Source organism: Astyanax mexicanus, chromosome 4 (assembly GCF_023375975.1).
Source record: "Astyanax mexicanus isolate ESR-SI-001 chromosome 4, AstMex3_surface, whole genome shotgun sequence".
NCBI classification, from domain to species: domain Eukaryota; kingdom Metazoa; phylum Chordata; class Actinopteri; order Characiformes; family Acestrorhamphidae; genus Astyanax; species Astyanax mexicanus.
In genome coordinates this window covers 36301285-36315918 of record NC_064411.1, presented here as the reverse complement: position 1 = coordinate 36315918, position 14634 = coordinate 36301285, and the positions used below count along the sequence as shown (strand labels likewise).

At 36.0% G+C, this 14634-nt stretch overlaps 1 protein-coding gene across 1 annotated transcript in view; it reads left to right on the top strand.

Moving 5' to 3' along the window:
• Nucleotides 1-14634, top strand: part of cdh10a (cadherin 10, type 2a (T2-cadherin)) — a 58558-nt gene that overhangs the window by 19180 nt on the left and 24744 nt on the right. The window lies entirely within an intron of this gene.

The following is a 14634-nucleotide window of genomic DNA, read 5'->3' as shown; positions in this document are numbered from 1 at the left end:
CATAATATGTAAAATTAGAACAGGGGCTTGTAATTAACAGAAAATGTCTGTAATTTGACAGAATTAGACTGTAAAAGAAAAGGGATAAATAGTGTAAACATTTAGAGTTATTCTCTGTAAAAATAGGATTTTTTTTACAGTGTTGTTAAACACTCATTTCGCTTATTTACAACTATGAATCCACCAATACATGATTTGTTTGGAATTGGAACACTTCATCACGGCTAATAAACTATGAAATCAATCCTTATTAGACTGTTTTTCTAAGTTGGAGTGATTCCGGGCACAGCTAAGATGGGCTGGAGGGTGGATGGGGTAGAACCTGTCCAGGAAAGCCTGGAAACATTAATCAATTAATTGGCTAATTAACAAGGCATGAGATAAAGTGGGTGTGATGGAGCAGAAAAACACTATAATGTTCAAGGTGGAGGTAGTCAAGGACTCCAGGGATAGGGACCATTGATTTAATGGGCTTTTGGACCAGTAGGTGTTACCAGTAGAGCTGTGTAATATACAGTATTCCTGCACATCGCAGTGATGGGTTTGTGGGCCATTGTAAACACTTGGCCCATTGTAATTCAGGGTAAATTAGCATTGTAAATACTTGCGTATTAATGAATATTGGTCAGTAAAAGATTTTGCTGGCCATTGTAAACACTAGAGCCATTGTAATCCAGTAAATACTTGAGTAGGAAATTAATTTTCTGGCCAATATAAACACTAAACGCTCAGTATGAGCCAATGTAAATAGTCTAGTGAAAGTGCTTGAGCTTATTTTTTTTTTCAGGAATAAAAGATTATGTATATTTATTTCATTTTTCTATATTTATTCCAGGTCATTTTGAAGCATTTCCATTGGTCCATTAACCAAAACATTGATACAGCATTAAGAGTAACTGTAATACTATCATTAAAATGGAGAACAAAGTTTTTGCATGACATCAGAAAATATATTTGGTTTGGCAGATTTTTTTTTCTGCAACCACCAGCATAAATACATGTTCATAAATGCCTGTAATACAAGTATTTAATAAAAAAAAAACGTATTATATTATAATTATCCCTATTTCTTCGTCTACTGCTTTGATTCACACTGATAACTACTTTTACTGACCAGCCATTTCTCAACATGGATTTGCATACATTCAGCTAAAATATAAATTAAGGATTAGTGCAATGCAACCCTGATGCAACCCAGACAAGCTGAAATAAAACAACTTCAACAGTAAATGTTACAAAGTAACCAGAGTAATATTATGACCTGAACCTACACCACAACATTAACTTAAATCTAACCTACAAGTTAATCTAAACCTCAGCCAAAACCTAAACTAAATCTATTCCACTTAAACCTAAAATCTACCTACACCCTAACCTAAACTTAACCTTAGGCTAAAGCTAAACTTAAACTACTTTCACTTAACTTAAATTGTATCTATACCTTAACCTAAACATAAATATATCCTACGACATAAGCTAACTTAGCCCAAAATGTAGCCTAAACCTGAGCTTAATCTACTTCCCCGTTACTTAAAATTGACCTATATCTGAATTTAAACATGCATTTTACCTACAACTTAACCTAAAACTTAACCTAAACCTAAAACTAACCTACTTCACCCTAACTTCAATGTTCCTATATTTTAACCTAAACATAAATTTAACCTACAATTTAACATAAAGCTAAGCCTAAGCCTATATTTAATCTACTTCACCCTGACCAAAAATTTACCTACATCAATCTAAACTTAAATTTAATCTAAACTTAACCTAAACCTTAGCCTAAAGCTAACTTTAATTACTTCACCCTAACTTAAAATGTTAGATATAAATCCTATATCTAAACCTAAATATGTACTTAACCTACAGCTTAACCTAAATTTTATCTAAACCTTAGCCTAATCCTAAACTTAACCTACTTCACCCTAACTTAAATATTTCCTGTATTTTACCTAAACATATATTTAACCTACAACTTAAAATAAACCTTAGCCTAAACCTAACTTTAACCTACTTTACCCTAACTTTCCTTAACTACTTCTTCCTAACACCAGTTCATCAATACATCAAACCAAACATAAATTTAACCTAAAATTTAGCCTAATCTTAAACTAATCCCTATCTTAAACCTAAACTTGACATAATTTACTTACACATAAAATGTATCTATACCTCAACTTGAACATATATTTAACCAAACCTGTTCACTACTTTGTAAAAGTTTCATAACAGAGTAAAGTAGCATGAATGCAGGAGGAGTAATTTGTTTTCTCAACTTTTCTTTGAATGCATGGCAGACAGTTAGTGTGTGTGCAAAACAAAACCACCAGTGGGCATAAGCTGTAGTATAAATTGTAAAATATATATAAAATATATTTGTGTAAATGTTACACTTGTAGTTGTACACATTTAATTGGCTAAATTGTATGAGATTATATAGTGCATAATAGTGCACAATTATGGTTTTCAAGGAGAAAAACATGTTGCTGCTTTACGTCCAATTTAAAACTTCCACTTTAAAAACCTCCACTTTAAAACACTGCAGTGCCTAACCTTGAATCCAGACAAGTGGCAGCACTTCATCTCCATTATTACAGATTTAGCAGGTTTACCTGAAAAGACCCTGAAACTCCTCTTGTCAAGAAAGTTCCAATGACCTGTGACTTGCCGCTAATGACTGCTGGTGTAGTTTGGCATGCCATTTGCTTTGAGTGAGCTTGATGAGTGAATAGTCGAATCGTTCTGGACAGCTGGCCAGCAATTAGGCCAGGCTGGACTAGCCACTGGCTCTTTCTAAGAATAGTCCAGCAAACCCAACATCATTTCATTTACACATCTGGATCTCTGCAGCTATTCAGCTGAAGTAAAAAGTTTTTGTGCTTGGGTCTGTTTGAGTTGTACATGCCATAGAGATCCAAATATGGATACAGTATCTATGGATATGGGTACAGTGTTTTATATACATATATGCGTATAAGTATCGTGTTGGAGAAAAGCAGAATATGACATATTACTTCATATATGGACATATATGTATTAAACAAAGGTTAGGAACCAATAGGACCACCATTGAGCAGGTGATGATTTGGGTGGTGGATCATTCTCTACAGAGACACTGACATAACAGAAGTGTGTAAATCACAGCTCATTGTCACTGCTGACCACAGAGTCACAGAAATATCCAGGCAACAAGTCTTATTGTCTTAAGTTCCAAGACCACTGATTCTTGACTAAAGGTTGACCAACACAAACTGTGCAACAGTTAAGCTTCTGTCTCTGACTTTACATTTACAAGGAAGATAGATAGATATATTTCAGTATTTCAGTAATTTACTTCAAAATGTATCATATATCATATAGATGTATTACAAGAGTGATCTATTTTAAGCATTAATTTTGTTTAATTTTATTGTTGATGATTATGGCATTATGTCAAGCCAATGAAAACTCTGAAAAAAATCAGTGTCTCAGAAAATTATAATATTATATAAGACCAATTGGTACTTTTGGCAGTGTGGGCAGTGTGCCAATTCCTGCTGGAAAATGAAATCTGCATTTCCATAAAAGTTGTCCTCAGCAGAGGGAAGCATGAAGTGCTGTAAGATTTTGTGGGAAAACAAAACTGCACTGACTTTAGACTTGATAATAAAACACAGTGGACCAACACCAGCAAATGACATGTCTCTTCAAACCATCACTGATCATCAGTAAATTTTACATTTCATTTTGAAAAATCAAGGGATCAGAGTCTGGAGGAAGAGTGGAGAGACACACAGTTCAAGCTGCTTGAGGTCTAGTGTGAAGTTTCCACCAATCAGTGATAGTTTGGAGAGACAGTTCTAGAACTACAAGGTGCTCTAATTTTATCAGTGGACCTGAAAAAGATGATTTGAGATGGACAAAATGTTCTGATTTGACTGTGTTTGTGTATATATTTGAAATATAAGGTGCACCAGATTATAAGGTGCCTTTTAAGTGGTATTTGTTAGGAACAGGGGTGTTGCCATGTTCCGTTTATTTACTGTTAGCTTAGATTTCCAGATTTCCACTAAGGCTGGAAGAAGCAGGCTACAGGCTGATAATACTCACTTCTGAGTGGCTGAATGGCTAGTGCTTAGCGGGCAATGTTAATACTGCTCCAGCAGTGTTAGCTGGGGTTAGAAGCAGGCTACAGGCTGATAATACTCACCTCTGAATGGCCAAAAAGCTAGTGCTTAGCTGTAATGCTAATACTGCTGGACAACTAAACTTAAACTCCTGTGTAACTCTGTACTTCAGCGGAGTGGCTTTACTGCTCCTTACAACCTGACTGGTAAAAGCATACATAAAAGGCACACTGACGATTTTTGGGAAATTTAAGTTATAATCTAAAAAAAATACGGTATGCATGGCCACGTTTTTGATGGGAAGTGTAAGGGGCAGTGTATTAAAGCGCAGAACAGCAAAACTCTGACCAAATACCATACAAACACCATTTTTCACATGACACTCAAGTGCAGAAAGCCATGAAAGCAGAGATGGCAAGTGACAAGCCCTGAAGGAAGACTAGCGCACAAAGGGCAAAAGGTGCAGGTTGTGTGGGGAAGAGTGTAGCGTCCAGGGCAATGGGTGCTGATTCTGCCGTCAGCAGGCAGCAGCTTTTCTGCCTGGATAAGGACTGTTTGTGAATTTGCTTCAACTTGTTTTAACCTTACTGTTAAAGAGTTTTGTGGTCATTGTTTTAGGCAGGTCAATAGAAAAAAATGCTACTGTTCTGGTAGAAGCTGAGGGCAGATATTGAAAGTCTCCATTCACACCTGTGTTTAACATGCATCCTTGGTGATCTGATTGATAATGATTGCTAAAATTTAGAGCAATTTTATATATTTTGTCAACCCTTTGAACCCTAGGCTGTTTTGGTGTTTCTCTGTTTTTGTCAGTTCCTCTTTCAGGTCTTATAACACAGTAATTATATCAGGCAGCCGCATGCCCTGATCTCTTTTACTCCAGAATCCATACGACTGCTCAAAATATAATCAACAAAATGTAAAAGGAAGCAGAATTGGTATATTTTCCTGGAACTGGCCAAGTTTTGGTAAAAAATTTACCAAACCTTAAAAAAGAAAATTACTTATTTTTGAATGTATAGACTTTAAATATATTCACACCTAAGATATATTTTCAAAAACAGTTAGATTAGAGTGTTTATGAGTTGAAAGCATAAGAATAGTGACGACATATTTAAGTACATGGCTTATTAATTATTACTTTGACAAAATACATGAAGAGCATCAGACAAAGTTATTTTTCTTGATAATCACACCTCTAGGATACATGTAGATTATTAAAAACCTGACACTCAGAGCAGCCTATGCCTTTCAGTATTTTAATCAGGACCAATATGGACAATATTCCAACTAATACCAAAACTGATTTACTATACAAGATATATATTTTCAGCTACTTACAATAACAATAAATATTATAGATAGATAGATAGATAGATAGATAGATAGGTAGATAGATAGATAGATAGATAGATAGATAGATAGATAGATAGATAGATAGATAGATAGATAGATAGATAGATAGATAATTTACTTACTATACAAGGTAAAGATATATCTGTAAACAGACCAGTGCAGTAGATGTTGCTAATGGTCATTAAATAATTAAATAATTAACAGAGCAAAGTGCAATGTGCAATGACATTGATTATGAAAGTGAGTGATGTGACATAGAAATATAATATAAATATGCATCTGTAACAAATATAGTTCTAAAAGGAGAATGTGAATATGTGAATACCCAATCATAAGATATAATACAAGAGTTATATTTTTGAAAACTATATACAAAAATATACAAAAAATGTGCAAGTACAATAAAAACTATATAAAGTAATGTGCACACCATACCTAGCTTTAGTTTGAGTAAAGCAGGTAGTTTCACACTTTTTCTGTGGACACTTTTGAGTCATTTACTGATATTATTTGGTTTGAAACATCATATAAATATGTTTGAAGCACTAAAGGTAAATAATATTGGTTGGGGAAGGAGGTCTCACTTTTTTAGGTTATTTCTCAATGGGTTTCTTGTAGATGCTTTACCGCACTGGGATTTCATCATCAAGTTCTGCCCTTTCTAACCATACATGGATTATGTTTATGTATGAAGGAATTTCTGAGTAATTAAGCTGAGAACACAAGGTAGTTTTGTTAGGGACCTGTCTCTCATTCGAACAGAGAAAGACAGAAACGTCTGCCTACAAGCAGTGAGCTTGTCTTAAAATGGCGATCCACCAATGAAGACCTTATCCACCCTTCAACCCAACACCAACCCAACACACTTGACCCCTAATAATAAGAAGAAGAAAAAGAAGAAGAAGAAGAAGAAAAAATTCTAAGAAAAACAATAGGGTTCTATGCACTTTCAGTGCTTGAACCCTAATAATAATAAGAAGAAAGATTCGAGGAAAAACAATAGGGTTCTACGCCCTTTCAGAGCTTGAACCCTTATAAACCCACATACAGCACACAACTCCCCATAAACAACATACCCCCCCACCCCCACCCCCCAAGTAATCCCAAATCGACAAATGCATGCTAGGAGCCACCCTGTGAGCTCCTAAACCAACCACAAAAATGAGTAATGATAAATATCTCTTTGCAAGCCAGACTTTGAACGGATGCTTTTCTAAACCATTCAAAAGCTTCTTGCAGGATATTGGCTTTATGTTCTTAGAAGATCTGGTGGAACATCCTGGCAAACACCCAACCTTCATGCACAGTCAATACAGTATTAAGTCAGGACTTTAAAATGAGCTTGGCTTATGTAGTCTGTAGTTCAATTTAAAATGTGTTTTGTGGGTCGTCACTGTCCTCTTGTAACACCCAGTTCCAAGCAGTGTTGCCAACTCAGCGACTTTGTCGCTATATTTAGCGACTTTTCAGACCCTCTAGCAACTTTTTGTGTAAAAAAAAGTGACTAGTGACAAATCTAGCAAGTTTTTGTGGTGTTTTTGGAGACTTTTGATTGTAAATATTACTGTCTTCAGTGTGAAGACACGAAAAGAAATGACTGAATTTAACTCACACAGTCTCAGTCAGTCCTCGTCCACAGTGTCTGCCTCTTTGTAAAAAGCTAAACATCTAGCTAGCTAGCTCGTCATTGACCAATTTGCCTACAATATTAAACCTACATGCAACATTTCATCTAATATTGTAACCTATGACTTTTTCCGTTGCCCACGGCAACTAAAGAATGCAGCAATGCAGTGTATGAAAATGTGATTTCCAGTGTCAGTTCTGTCCAATTCCAATGTGTCTTCTATGAATCAGATGAATAACACTTCTGAAAAGGTGTTGGTATTAATATATTTTTAAAATGGGCTCTCTGTAGGTAATACTGTATTAGTAATATTATCCTGAGATGATATTTTAAGCATGCCTTTGCACTGTATGAATTTTGGCACTTGATTTAGCCTCCCTGCTATGAACCTGGGATGAGTTTCGTCTTTATAGCACCTTCAGTCCATCTGAAGATGCTGTTATATCTCTTTTTGTGAGCAATTTCGAGCAGGAAATTGGACCATTCTTCAAGAAGAACAGTCCGGCTGGACAGCTGAGAGTATACGGTCTTCTTTTCCTTGGCTTTCACCACCGATACACCCAACCAAAGCACAAGCAACAGCGAGAACATTATGAAAATGTAGATTTTTCTACTGTTTCTACTGTTGTAAGGTCCAGGTCTTGATCTCATTACTTCAAGATTTGCAACAACAGCATTATTATTCCTTTTTTTTCCCCTTTTTCTTCACACCCGTTGCATAAACGAACACCTGCAGAGCCGAGCTGATGAGGTCGGCTTCCTCAAACTGGGTCAAGGAGGTGCAAATTGAGTTGTGTGGTAGTTTTTATTCTGGGTTTCTTCATGGCTTCTTCTTTTTTTAAACAGCCATACTGGTTAACTGTCTGTTAAGTGCCTGTCAGCGAGCTACAACCTGAAGCCCATGTTCCTCTGCAGACATTCCCTGTGTTTGGACTGAGCTGTCATGATTTTGACCACTTATCTCCTCCTAACACATCACTGGATGTAGTTCCTGTCTCCCACATCTCCACCAATTTGGCCTCCAGCCACCTAAAGTTTCAAATGTACCAGTTTGTTAACTGTCCTGGCTGGACTTCTTGGTCAGGAACTTGTTGGAAATCAGTACTGAAGTGAATGTACAGACATGCAGGTCTTCAGTACAAACGTTTCTTCACTTACTGTCAAGTGAAAGTGAATAAATACAGGAAGAGGGCAAAATCATGCACCTAATAATTGAGGTTACACATACAGTAGAGGCCCAGCCTATTATTTTTTACTGTCTTACACTTTTATGTTGCTTTGGCTGGTTATGATCTGATCTGCAATATTTCCGTTATAATCTAACATTTAGCTGAAATAGTAAATACACCAGAAGACAGCCATATCCTAACAATATCCAATACCCAACTGGCAGTGCATTAGTAGCTGTTCAAAATGTTGCACTAGTTAAATTAATACAGAACATATTAAATGTAGAATTTTGAAGCAATTAATTGGCACATGTACATTTAAATTGTACTTAACCTACAGTAGTTTAAATCCAATTTAAAAGCATTACATTAAGATCACGAGTGCTTTGTTTATGGACAACTTGAAGCAAATTTATTAGATTTAAGCACATCATTTTTAAATATAATTCAGTGCTCCAAGGGCTCTTTCAGTTTGGTTCCCAAAAGCAGGATCCAGATCCAGGGTCGGCTTTAGAAGAAGTTTTAAAAATAACTTTTGGATCACTTTATGTGGAAGGTTCATTATCAAGGTCTCATAGATGCTCAACTAACAATCAATTGCATGCTATTAATCGTAAATGAATTTTTAGTTGAATATAAATATCTCTTTACAGAACCAACAGACCTCTATACTTAACCCTAACCCTACACTTAACCCTAACTATTAATCAACTGTAAAACATATTCCTTATCCAAACCTTCACCATGAATAAACCCTAAAAAGTCATTCTTAACCCCAACCCTAACCATGAATCAACCTCGAAACCCAGCCCTAAACCAAATATCAACCATAACCTAACCTTAGTCCTTAACCATAAATCAATCCTAAAACCTAACCCTAACCCTAGTCTAAACATTAAATGTAACCCTTAACCTGACCCCCAAATAGCTCACTGACTAGGTGACTTGCATGCTTTAAGCATGACTATTAAGCATGCTTAACTCATTAACTCACTAACATGAGCTTTTTAAGTGAAATGCTTACTTAGAGAAAAAAATCTAACATTAAACATAATGTTTGCATGAAAATGTAATTGGAAAAGTATCTGCTGCTGTGCACTAAAACCCATTTGCTCTGCCATGTTTGGAAAAACCAGGGTGGGTGCGGGGTGGGCGTGGCAGGTCTCAGACGAAGGTTTTAGGGTACCAACAGGCCAAAACCAGCTGACCAATGGAGATTCAAGGGGAACACCTTTTTTAAGCTCCACCCCTGGAAAAGTGTGCCAAAACAAAGAAGCAAAAAAGTGAAGCTGAAGCAAACTAGAGATTCCAAAAGCAAAATCTTTATCAGAAAAATCCAACAAAAATCCACAGAAAATTCACAAAAACACAAAAATAAAAGCACAGACTGACAAAATCTGAAATCATTTCCAAATAACTGCAAAGAATAATAAAGTAACCAAGTATGTTTAAAAAATATATACAGCTGAAAACAAAACAAGAGAACAAGAAACTTAAAATGATTTCTTGAATGTTACCAAATTGAAACCAACCAAGAGGAAGATGGGTGATCACAAGCCATCAAACCAAGCTGAACTGTTTCAATGTTTGCACAAGGAGTGGCATAAAGTTATCCAAAATCAGTGTGTAAGTCTGGTGGAGGAGAACATGCCAAGATGCATGAAAACTGTGATTAAAAACCAGTTATTCCACCAAATATTGATTTCTGAACTCTTAAAACTTTATGAATATGAACTTGTTGTCTTGGCATTATTTGAGGATCTGAAAGCTCTGCATCTGTTTAGTTATTTCAGCCATTTCAAATTTTCTGCAAATAAGTGCTCTAAATAACAATATTTTTATTTGGAATTTGCCAAAGCAACATAAAAGTGTAAGACAGTAAAAGAGAATAAGCTGGGCCTCTATTGTATTTATAACCTCAATTATTAGGTGCATGATTTTGCCCTCTTCCTGTATTAATTCACTTTCACTTGACAGTAAGTGAAGATACATGTTGTAATGCGAGAAACGTTTGTGCTGAAGACCTGCATGTCTGTACATTCACTTCGGTACTGATTTCCAACAAGTTCCTGACCAAGAAGTCCAGCCAGGACAGTTAACAAACTGGTACATTTGAAACTTTAGGTGGCTGGAGGCCAAATTGGTGGAGATGTGGGAGACAGGAACTACATCCAGTGATGTGTTAGGTCTGAAAGCTCTGCATCTGTTTAGTTATTTCAGCCATTTCAAATGTTCTGCAAATAAGTGCTGTAAATGACAAAATTTTTATTTGGAATTTGGGAGAAATGTTGTCTGTAGTTTATAGAATAAAACAGTAATGTTCATTTTACTCAAACATATACCTATACATTGCAAAATCAGAGAAACTGATTCAGAAACTGAAGTGGTCTGTTACTTTTATATGCTATATATTTTTTCTCTTTTGAATGTGCAAAATACAATTTTCCTTTTGATTTGTACAATTTTGAATGCGTATTATTATTTTATTTTATTTTTTGCATAAAACTTTTAGTACAAAATTAATTGCATTGGAAATCTCCACCTTTTTCCATAGCCTCATAACTACCCACATGAATCACGACTAATCTCACATCAGGATGCATATGAAAGAACAGACTTTACAGATCCTGATCATGTTTAAACCGTATTTCTGCACTGAACTATCACACAGATATTAATAGAGAAATCAAGAAACATATAATTTCATGCACCGGTGCTTCCGTCGACCTCAGAGGGTTAATTATCTCTTTATTCCTGATAACTGATGATATAGTAGAGAGCATAATGACTGACTGTCATAACCTTGCGGAGTTAAATGGAGCTTCATTACAATGGTACATTACACATACAGTAAAACAAACCTTCTAAAGCATCTAAAGAGAGTGGTGGTACTTAAACATGCACCATATATAACCTATACAAAAATACATAGAGTAATTAAATTAAATCACACACACACACACGCACTGTTTCAGAAAGAATACAGAGGTGTTTGCTGCTGCAGTGGAAATCTGGACACCAGTTGTGCCCCGACGCCTTGGCAGCTAGTCACGTCCAGCGCACACATGAGTGAGAGCGTAATCGTGCATCAGCAGACAGAATGTGGCAGTTGCGGAGCTGGAGGGTGAATCAGTTCCTTGGAGTGGAGAATCAGGTGACAGACAGTGGTGGCCTGGCTTCATGCGCAGTTATAATTTCATAAGCACTCAATATTCAGGGCGAGCAGCGCGCCGGAATATTCCACGCGCTGCTATAAGCTGCGCTTTTGCTCTTGAGTGAAATGTAGTTGTGGACTTAGTGGATTATGTAACATGGATTTCGACGAGGTGTTTTGTTGAGCTAATCTGGTTATGATACTGAAAGGGGAGATAAATAAATAAATGAAAGCAAACTGCAGCAAAGCTAATATCAGGAATATGCTGCAGTAGAGGAAATGTAGACAGCATTTTCATTTCATTTCATTTTTAAAGGAAATACTAACTGCAGTGCAGCAATGTATATATATATATATATATATATATATATATATATATATATATATATATATATAGAGAGAGAGAGAGAGAGAGAGAGAGAGAGAGAGAAACAGAGAGAGGAAGAGAAAGTGAGACTTGGTTTTTAAACGCCTTTAATAAACCCTTTTAAAAAAACAGCGACTACAACAGCTCTATATATATATATATATATATATATATATATATATATATATATATATATATATATATATATAAAGAAATAAAAACAGAAAGAGAGAGAGACAGGAAGAGAGAGACAGAGAGAAATACATAGAGGGAGAGAAGAGAGAAAGTGAGAAAAAGAGAGAGAAAGACAGAGAGAGAGAGACAGAGAGACAGAGAGAGAAACAAAGAGAAAGGAGAGACAGACAGAGAGAGAGAGAAAGAGAAACAAAGAGAAAGGAGAGAAAGACAGAGAGAGAGAGACAAACAAAGAGAAAGGAGAGACAGAGAGAGAGAGAGAGACATAAAAACTGCGACTACAACCAGTTGATAAAAACAAGGAAAAATAAGAAAAAAAGAACAGAATAAGAGAGAGAGAGAATAGAAGGAAGAGAAAGAGACAGAGGCAGAGAGAGACAAACAGACAGCTAGAGACAGACAGAGAGAGAGAGAGCAATCAGAATTTCTGTATTTTTACTTAAAATCCTTTAATTATCCCAAAAACCATCAGTGCGCCTCATAATCCAGTGTGTCTTATTTATAAATTTAAACAGTTAGGATGTAAGGAGCAGTAAAGTCACTCTGCTAAAGTACAGCATTTTACAGTCGCATTAGCATTACCCGCTAACCACGCTAAGTGCTAGCTCTTCCTCCATTCAGACACAGGTATATTGGACTGTAGTCTGCGTGTTTACCGTGTTAAAACAAGCTACGTGGGACGAATCGCTAGCTAATATCAGAGTTCCTCAGTGTAGCACTGTCGTGCGGCATTAGCCGCTAACCACGGCTTCCTCTAGCGGTTAGCTGCTAATGCTAATGCTGCTGCATCCCAGCTTTAGTGGAAATCTGGAAATCTAAGCTTACTGTACATAAACAGAACATTTTACTTACCTAAATGAATAGTTTTCAGGAGAGAAATCTGTATTAGATTAACATCCAGCGCTCGTTTGGCTCGTTTGACTGAAAGAAAATATATATTTTTTGAAGAACAACAGTTTTGTTTACTTAACTTAGCTTTACAGGTCTCACCACCCAGTGGCAATCGGAAAGGACACATGGCGAGACCCCTGTTCCTTACTAGTGTTACATAACAAGCCTTATAGTCAGGTGCATCTTATGTATGAAAATAGACAAAAAAATAGACGTTTATTAATAGTGTACCTTATAATCCGGTGCACTTATAGTGCGAAAAATATGGTACTGTATATATATTGTACATATAGTGAAAAGATGATTGTATATACCAATCTTTTTCTATCCATCTATCTGTCTTTTAATGCTACCAAATTCCACACACATTCCCTCTACTGCAGCATATTTCTGATATTAGCTTTGCTGCAGTTTGCTTTAATTTATTTATTTATCTCCTCTTTCAGTATCATAACCAGATTAGCTTGACAAAACACTTCATCTAAATCCATGTTATGTAAGCCACTAAGTGTGAAAGTGCATAAGTGCATTTCACTCAAGAGCAAAAGCACAGCTTACACAATCATCTTTAAAAAAAAAAGGAGTTTCAGCCAAAAGGACTCAACCAGCAGGAATGAAACTTGCTGTGTAGTTGTGCCAGACTGTCAGGGAGTGACATGCACCATCTTCAGTGATGAGCACTGCTGTTGTCTTAATGGAGACAATCAACAATGTTACACGTCACATGTTTCACAGAAGTTGTGGTGTCATAAAAAGTATTCAATTGTAAGCTGAACACCTTTAAGAACCTCTACAACCGACATGTATCATTACACATGCATTACACATTTATTACACATGCATTACATACTATTTCTGAATGTGTAGCTCAATAAATAACACAGATATCAAGATCTGTCCAGTCTAAATATTTAATCATTCATTGTTCCTGGTAATTTTGTCTTCGTTCTGAATAGCATTGCAATCCAACACTTTCTTTTCTGTGTGCTTCCATTTTCTTTTAATGATTAGTTTAATATCAGGACTGACAGCACACAGAATGTAGATGGAATTTGTTAGCAAAAAGAGACACATTTTTTAAAGAAATGCCAGAGAGACAGAGATGGGAAATATATATTTATATAAATTAAAATGGACTAAAAGCTTCATTAGTATTTAATGGAATAAGTCTCCAAGACATATGCTCTGAAAACTCTCTCTTTGGCACTTATTAGCTGCTATTGTCTCCGGAGATATTCTTTTCTGAAAGCTTTTCCTCATAAACCACCATGCGCTGCTCCACACGCCAGTGCAAAACCATCGCTGAGGGTCCATCAGGGGAGAAGAATGGAGAGAGAGAAAGAGAGAGACAGAGAAAGAGAGAGAAAGACATCAAATTATCACTTTAAACATTTTCTGCACAGTTGCGCAACTCAAACTCAGCAAGTAACATGATAAATATCTGCACTTCGCAAGACCTGACAGTGAAATGTGACTCACAGTGCACTGTCGGAGCTCCTTCCACAGCAAAAACAACATAACTCCACATAAAACATGATTACTTATCTTCTTGTGGTTTCTTAATTGACAAAAAAGTTAGGGTATCTAGGCGATACTTCTCTAAGAGAAGTCGTTGTAAATGTGAATAGTATAAATATTGAATATTTGCAATGTTTTGGCTCAACTTTGTCTCAATTTTGTGATGAAAGGAGGGCAGGCAATGTTTTTTTTAACTGTAGTCCAGATTCAAGAGTTTAATCACCAAGTAGAAATGTAAAGTATTTTTCACA